Source organism: Palaemon carinicauda, chromosome 27 (genome assembly GCF_036898095.1).
Source record: "Palaemon carinicauda isolate YSFRI2023 chromosome 27, ASM3689809v2, whole genome shotgun sequence".
Lineage (NCBI taxonomy): Eukaryota > Metazoa > Arthropoda > Malacostraca > Decapoda > Palaemonidae > Palaemon > Palaemon carinicauda.
The window spans coordinates 85775160-85783941 of NC_090751.1; the positions used below are offsets into that span (position 1 = coordinate 85775160).

The following is an 8782-nucleotide window of genomic DNA, read 5'->3' on the forward strand; positions in this document are numbered from 1 at the left end:
GACATGTTCACCACTCACCTTAACACTAAGCTCCCGGTGTATTGCTCTCCAGTCCCATACCCATCGGCAGCAATGGAAGACTCCTTCCAACACCTGTAGGATGGATTGGATTATTGCGCTTTTCTGCCGAGTAATGCTAGAAGCCCCAAAGTAGCCAAAGGCTAAGTGGTATCCAGATCTGCTGGACCTTCTCATGGATAGTTCGAGAGAACTTCCAGAATAGCCAAACCATCTGCACTAACCACACATAAGAAAGTTCCACAAGATGACTCACTGCCTATCTCTCATCTCCGAAAATAATGTTTTACAAGACCGACTGCGAAACAACTTTCAGGATACTTCCAAAAGTCAACCATAGTGGTTTACCAAGCCAAGTGGGCAACCTTCTGTGGTTCCTGTCATAGGGGGAATATTACTCTACTTAAAGCCAGTATTCTTCTGATTGCTGACTTTGGAATCCCTTGCAATCACCACGGTGATTAATAAACCAGGTTTTTAAACTGAAAGGGCTTGATCTCTCTTCATGGGAACTTTCCACTCATTGAAAGTTTTGAACAAACTTTCCCTCCTTGGGAACTCAAACCTCTCCTTGGAATGTTACGAAGGTTCTTCGGTCCCTGGACATTACCCCCTATGAACTCGTGCACAAAGCTTTCCACTTGGGAACATTACCTGCTGCTAGTATGTCAGAAGTAACTGCCATATAAGGCTCATGATTGGCAGACCGAATCCCTGGGAAAAGGTCACTAGTTGAGCTCAATCAAGTCCTCCTGGTGGAGGGTGGCTTCAAGGACACTGTATACCTTACCTTTAGCTGGCTTGTGATGCTCTAGTGTTGGGGACTGCTCACCTGCAACCAGTGCCACAGCAGTAGCTGCCTCACTGGGCTTCCACTTAGCTTGACAAACCCCTAATATGTGGAAAGCCACTCTCTTAAAGGCAAGAGCACTCCTTGGTCACAGCAGGAGCAGAGAAGGTAGGTGCAATGCTCGAGCTCACTTGGACTATGGATCCACCAGACCGAATTCTAAGGTAATGATCAGCTGTTGACTTATGTCACCCCTTCCTGAAGGAAAAGAATGCATGCCAGAAGTCCCAGGAAATTCTTGCAGTGATAAGGAGAAGGAAGAAAAAAGCAAACTTGCATCATCTACCTTTGCCAACAATTCTTCCTTTCTACCAATTTCTCAGTGGTTCCTAAGCTACCTCCAACTTTTAATGGAACAGCGGTTTCAATAATTCCATCCTTTACTTGTGTTAGGGATCAAACTTTAATATCAAGTAGTGTCAATCTGGTTTGAGAAAGACTGAAGAGGACACTAGTGCAAAACATCCTAGGAATGAAAGTGGAGCTTTCAGGATGTTTCACACGATTATTCTGTGGTAGGAATTTTCATTTGCATTGATAAATAGCAGTGTCCAACACTGTCAAACCAGTTTCCCAATTGTTAAAGACCCAAAATGTACCTACGTATTGTACAGAACGGTGTACAAGTTCAAGGGACAATACTTTTATATCATGAGAGGAGCAAAAAGGGGGATGCAACACAGCCCTCACTACATTGCTGATGTTTAGGCAGCTATACTCTCCAGTTCAAGGGGAGTAACTGTATCATAGGTTTATAACAGGTTTATACACAGCTTGACTGACCCTGAAGGTACAGTCACTCTCTCCTGAAAGAAGGGTCATGGTTAGTCCTAAGGAACTTGTAGCAAAAGACCTTACCAAAAATCAATCTTCCGTGTCCTCATCTTGAGAAAGAAGTGCCGGACCAAGAAAAAGGAGGGAAAAAAAAATTGGTAGGAGGAAGAGAGAGAACCCACTTTTTTTTCCCCCTCCCCTAGCCAACCTTTATTCATTGCTGTCACAGAATTCATGGTCTGGACAACCAATAACAACTGCGCTCCCTCAGAGGAGGAAGCTACCAGAGCTACCTTCACAGCAATACAAATCACTGCACTTGGATTTTTGTCACAGGGTGAGCACTGGGATTACTGCTGTCACTAATTTATTGCATGGAAGTCACCAGATAGGAGCACATTGGCAATGTAATGTTTCCACCAGCACAAAATGATGTCCACCATAGGAGACAAAGGACTTCATAGTCCTTTTCTTCAGATGATCATGAATGACGCATGTGGTGGGCGGGGTTTGGATGACAGCATCAAATCACTCCCTCTTAAAGGTACACAACAACACATGGAGCAAAACTCACAACACTTGCTTACCTTTTGCTGAGCTTCCATTGTTACAGCAAGAGCACAAAAATACCTTATTGTAAATGAAAGTATGAAAAGATCTAACAGTTGAAACACAACAGTGTAACAGTACATCTGTGATGGTTACAGTTAAGGACAAAAGTTGGTATCCTGTAAAAGGCATGCCTTTCCTCTCGTGCCATCTCTCAATAAACAAATAACTTTTTAACTATTCAATGGCTATTCCAGTTCCACTGAAGAGAGATATACTGCAATACCTGAGGATACAAAATTAGTTCGTTCTGGAGTGGCTTTTGTAACATGATTTTTTCGTATATGTAATGTTTTACATGTAAATTGCGTAATTCGTTCCAGGCCCTACGGAAACCACATTAAATTTTATAATAAAAGTAAAACCAGAATGAAAATATACGTAACCTAACCGTTAATACTGTACCTATAAATGAAATAGATATTAAAACAAAATGCAATAATAAATGAAAAATATCAATATGAAAATGATACGAAAATGTGAAACCTTACGTTTTGAGTGAGGCAATGTCCAAAAGCAAAAGTTGCAGCAGAGGAGGAGGGCAAACGGCAGAAAACATCACACTTTAAATTTGCTCAATACATTAACAAATTCCAAAAACCATTATCACTTAGTTTCCTTATTATGAAATCTGCCACTTAATGGTATGAAAATAGCATCTGCTTAATTTCTGCCATTGTTGTAGTCGAATCTATGTCCTCCTTCTCGTCATCAGAAAACTGTTCCTGAACGACTTTCAGTTGCATGGCCTACATCTCCTTCAGGTCATCCGTCATAAGCTCCTCTTTGTGGTGCTCGAGAAGCTCAATAATGTCGTCCCCATCGGCGACCAGCCCCATGGACCTCCTGAGTGATATGATTTCCTCAACCTTAGGTTGTGGAATAGGTTCAGAATCGTCAAGTGTCACAGCTTCACCTTTAGCTAGGCCTACGTGGAATCACATGAAGTGTCATGCGGAGACGGCATCAGGCCACAGCTTTTTCCATGAAGAGTTCAAGGTGCACCCCGAAACCTCCTGCCAAGCTTGATTGATAAGCCTGAGGCATATCCCAATATCGATGTGCTCCTTCCAAAATTCACGAAGGGTGATCGATTGATTGACTTAAAAGTTTTCAGGCATCCAGGTTTGTGCTGTCAGTGATTTAGAAACATGCTTCTTAAAATTCAAAATTGCATGCTGGTTAATGGGCTGGAGGAGTGGGGTGGTGTTAGGTAGAGAACCTTGATAAAGAAATATTCTAGGAGGATATCATTTAGCAGACATTCCAGAGGGAGGTGGTTCTCTTCCAGATAATTTTTTAAGTCAGACCGAAACAGAGGTTTACAAACTCTACCAAAAACTGTCTAGTTACCCAAGCTTTCGCATTAGCCCTCCACATCACCGGAAGCTTCTTCTTAGTGGGACAAGGCTTGAGTACTCTTCAAATGATATACCAATAGGGACTTACTTTACAATCCCCCCTGACATTGGCACAGAGTGCAAGGTTAAGCCTGTCCTTCATAGGCTTATGCCCAGGCAGATTCTTCTCTTCCGCCATATAGGTCTGACGATGCTCTTTTTTTTTCCCAAGCAAGCCCAGTTTTGTCACAGTTGAAGACTTGCTGGGGGAATGTAGCCTTCCTGGAGAGTCAGCTTGTCAAATTTCTTAAAAGGTTAAGTCACTTTCGTGTCAGAACTGACAGCCTCCCCATGCTGTACCAGTGAATAAATGAGTCCGTTTCCTGAATTTTTTAAACCACCCACGTTAAGCCTTAAATTTTGGGGTAGCTTGCTGCGATATCCCTTCTCTTGTGTCGTCTTCGGCCTGAGCATGCGTGATATCACAGAAATTAGTGCTGGCCTTGTGGCAGATTGCCGAGACGGTGATTGAGTCTCTAGCGATTTCCTTTTCCTTAATCCAGGGGAATAGTAGTCTCTACATCTCATCATGGATGTGGCTCCTCTTACTTGAAAAAAGTCACGGCCTTAGATATTGCTGCTTTGATGGCTTCCTTCTGCTTGAGGATGTTGCCTATTGTCAATGGATTACAGCCATACTCCTTAGCAATCATACTTGACTGCATGCGACCCTCATACTTCTTGTTTATCACCAACTTTGTCTCCACATATAGTATCTTCTTTCCTTGAACATCAAGAACATTCTTGGTACCTATGACTACAATTATACATACATACATATACCAAGGCACTTCCCCCAATCTTGGGGGGTAGATGACATCAACAAAGAAACAAAAATAAAAAGGGGACCTCTACTCTCTACGTTCCTCCCAGCCTAACAAGGGACTCATCGGAGTTCAGCTGGTACTGCTTGGGAGTCACAGCCCACCCTCCCACATTATCCACCACAGATGAAGCTTTATAATGCTGAATCCCCCTACTGCTGCTACCTCCGCGGTCATCTAAGGCATCGGAGGCAGCAGCAGGGCCTACCGGAACTGCGTCACAATCGCTCACCATTCATTCCTATTTCTAGCACGCTCTCTTGCCTCGCTTACATCTAATCTCCTATCACCCAGAGCTTCCTTCATTCCATCCATCCACCCAAACCTTGGCCTTCCTCTCGTACTTCTCCCATCAACTCTTGCATTCATCACCTTCTTTAGCAGACAGCCATTTTCCATTTTCTCAACATGGCCAAACCACCTCTACACATTCATATTCACTCTAGCTGCTAACTCATATCTTACACCCGTTCTCACCCTCACCACTCCGTTCCTAACCCTATCTACTTGAGATACACCAGCCATACTCCTTAGACACTTCATCTCAAACACATTCAATTTCTGTCTCGCCATCACTTTCATTCCCCACAACTCCGATCCATACATCACAGTTGGTACAATCACTTTCTCATATAGAACTCTCTTTACATTCATGCCCAACCCTCTATTTTTTACTACTCCCTTAACTGCCCCCAACACTTTGCAACCTTCATTCACTCTCTGACGTACATCTGCTTCCACTCCACCATTTGCTGCAACAACAGACCCCAAGTACTTAAACTGATCCACCTCCTCAAGTAACTTTCCATTCAACATGACATTCAACCTTGCACCACCTTCCCTTCTCGTACATCTCATAACCTTACTCTTACCCACATTAACTCTCAACTTCCTTCTCTCACACACACTTCCAAATTCTGTAACTAATCGTCCAAGCTTCTTTTCTGTGTCTGCAACCAGTACAGTATCATCCGCAAACAAAAACTGATTTACCTCCCATTCATGGTCATTCTCGTCTACCAGTTTTAATCCTCATCCAAGCACTCGAGCATTCACCTCTCTCACCACTCCATCAACATACAAGTTAAACAGCCACGGCGACATCAGACATCCCTGTCTCAGCCCCACTCTCACCGGAAACCAATCACTCACTTCATTTCTTATCCTAACACATGTTTTACTACCTTTGTAGAAACTTTTCACTGCTTGCAACAACCTTCCACCAACTCCATATAACCTCATCACATTCCACATTGCTTCCCTATCAACTCTATCATACGCTTTCTCCAGATCCATAAACGCAACATACAATTATGGGTTTAATAAAACAACACGAAAATTATAAGTACAAAATCAAAATCTCCAACACATTTTCAATCCGAACGATGGCAAATGCCAAAACGAAATGGTATAGGCTAGAGGGGACATAAGCAGACGGAGACCAATAGGAGAGCAGGATCTTATGGCAGTAACTAGCCTCAGGCTAGGGAGCTAACCAATGGGACGATTGTGGCGAGTTTAAAGTTTGGGCGGAATATGAATTTTAAGTTTTTGGTGGCCTGGCGAATTTAGTTTTGTATCCCGAGTATTTTTTCATAATGAGGCGAAAATATTTTTTTGTCGTTTCATAAAACGAGTTATTTGTATACAGAAACTTTTGTATCTAGAGGTTTCACTGTACCCATTTTAAGACAAAAGGTTTGTATGCATATAGGAACAAATAATATTTGGCTTGAATCATTGCTACTGGTATATATATTTTAGAAATTGTTAAAGTCTTTCTTTCAGTTTCTACATTTCAAAACTATTTTTTTTCCAGCTTTTCCTGAAGATGATTCCTGAAAGCAGTTTTCCGTATTGGAATATCAGTACCTGCATACAGTAATAACTTGGAAAATCTACAATAGGATTACCTTTACTCTTCAAGCAAATGTAGATTGCAAGAAAAAACCTTGTCAAACTCAGTAATTACTACACCCTTAATTACGAATATATACTGACATTTAATTTTCAAGTTCAGTGAATAAAAAATCCCAACTAAAAAGACAGATGACTCCTACCCGCAATCCAGACTCATGTAGGCATTTAATAGTTTTTAAATCATGATTGCATAACTTAAGATAATTAAGCTGTTACTGTTTAGACATGCATAATCTTCAAATGAACTTTGCCCATAAGATGGATGAACGTTCAAGTAAATGCAGATGTGCATCATTAATATTTTAATTTTGTGGCGAGTTAACTGGTTTTGTCATCTTAAAAGTGTGATAATGTATTATAAACTCCAAATTCATCGCAAATTTTTACTTGGACCAAGACCAGTCTATTGTTTAAAACAGATGGAAAATTATTTATGTGAATTTGTTAACTAAAGCACAGTTTTACTGGGTTATACACAATTTTTGTTAAAGACATGTACTGTACTTGCATTTTTTTGTTTTACCATTTTATATCGTGAAATTGAGAAAAAAATTATTCTTAGCGATTATGGTAATTAAGAATCGAGTAAAAGCACTTTTCTACTGGCTGTTGCCTAGTTGTTTACATACAGTATTTAAACTGTACATGTATATTTTTTCAGAGCTTGATACCATCAAACGTTTCACCACTTGTCGGTAATTGTATTATACGTTCATAGGGTGTAACTAAATTTTTTCATATATGCCACAAAAATTACACCAATGGTGTATTAAATGACTTAATTTGTCATAGAAAAAAGATTATATTAATCAAGACCAAATTATTTAAATATATATGATTATGAAAGCCAAGATGGATCTGTACATACGCTGGCAACATTGTTATGCAACTACTGTACTGTATTTGTTAATTAGATATTATAGCATGTTATATCTGAAAACTTTTATTTACTCCACTCCACCTTGTTGTAAGTCTCAACCAACTTAAGAAAGTTGAAATTTACAGCAGAGTTTTGTTGGGTTTGCTGTCTCATCATGAAAATCCTACTAGTTTATTCTTTTTACAATGTAATTAGACATAAAAAGGAAATATATTTTGTTTTGAAAAGTATTATTCTTATTCCCTAAAAAATATTCTAGATAGTTTTCATTATCTGTACATGTGGAATTAAATATTTTGAAGCCCTATCTTCATTGAATACCAGAATAAACAAGCTTAATATAAGAAAAAAAAAAAACTTGAAGATCAACTCTCATGCTTATACCATTGATATCATTGACACACTTGTATTACCACATTGAGACCTCTTCACCATATCAAGATAATTAGGCATTTGATATGATGCAGTAACAAAAGCCAAATTCTATAACATACAAATTGAGTAATCAAGAATTCCAACTGCTTTCAGAAATATTACTGTAAAATAACTATTGGCCAAAGCAAATGTGTTCTTTATACAGCATGAACAGTTTTATTTACAAGATTTAACAGTCAAATTTTATTTTTTAGTCTAAAATTCATTCTTTCAGTATTTACCCATAATTCACACAGCCATTATCTTGTATAAAAAAAGAAAAAAAAAAAAGAGATCAACCAACAAACCTCCCAGATACTATATCTAGCCCAACAATACATGAGCTGAGCTATAACCTAGACAAGGGATGGCCAGGGGTCCCTTGTACTGACAACACTGCCTCTTTAAAATTTGAGTTGAAAGTTAAAACCTACAATTAGTTCATTGAATTCTACCCAGGGATTAAATTATTTGACTACCACACTGCTGAAGATGTAGGGATAGTGGAACAGTATAACAAAATTCGATAATGAGTTATATATATTAAATAAAAAGAAAAGTATAGTCACCTCCTAACCTTCCTTTCAAAAGTATTCCATCCAAAAGTCCAGGGTCAAATGTGATTAATCTTGAATTCTCTGTACAAGATTTGGCTAAAAATATAGACTATAAATATAAAGGTCTATACTTCACAATTAAAAATTCTAATTAGCGAGATCATATACAAAGCACAAAACTGAGGACAACTAATATGGAACGAACCATGACAGATCTATTTCACACTACCAACATATCAACCATCACTTGAAAAGTTATGAATCTTTAAAGAAAGGAAATTAACAATAATGTATTTCAAATTACCCGCTGACATAATAGGACTTTTAATACAGATTCAAAAGATTATGAACTAAATACTGAATTATTGAGTATAAAGGGCTACAGGAATAATTTTATCTAAAAACCATGAAGTCCATAATCCCTCCTAAGAAAGGTAGACAAGATGTATTCAACAGTTCATTCACATCAATGGTAAGTTTCTCAAGGATACCACATTCTTGAACACATTTGTCTCCCACCCCAAATGGAACCACAT

At 39.0% G+C, this 8782-nt stretch overlaps 1 protein-coding gene across 1 annotated transcript in view; it reads left to right on the top strand.

The window, feature by feature from the left end:
* The window catches only part of Ube4A (Ubiquitination factor E4A), a 91596-nt gene extending 84094 nt beyond the window's left edge, over window positions 1-7502 (top strand). The window contains exon 15 of the mRNA XM_068351209.1: window positions 6295-7502. The gene's annotated coding sequence lies outside the window, so the exon portion shown is untranslated. The remainder of the gene's footprint in view (window positions 1-6294) is intronic.
* The last annotated feature ends 1280 nt before the right edge of the window (window positions 7503-8782 follow it).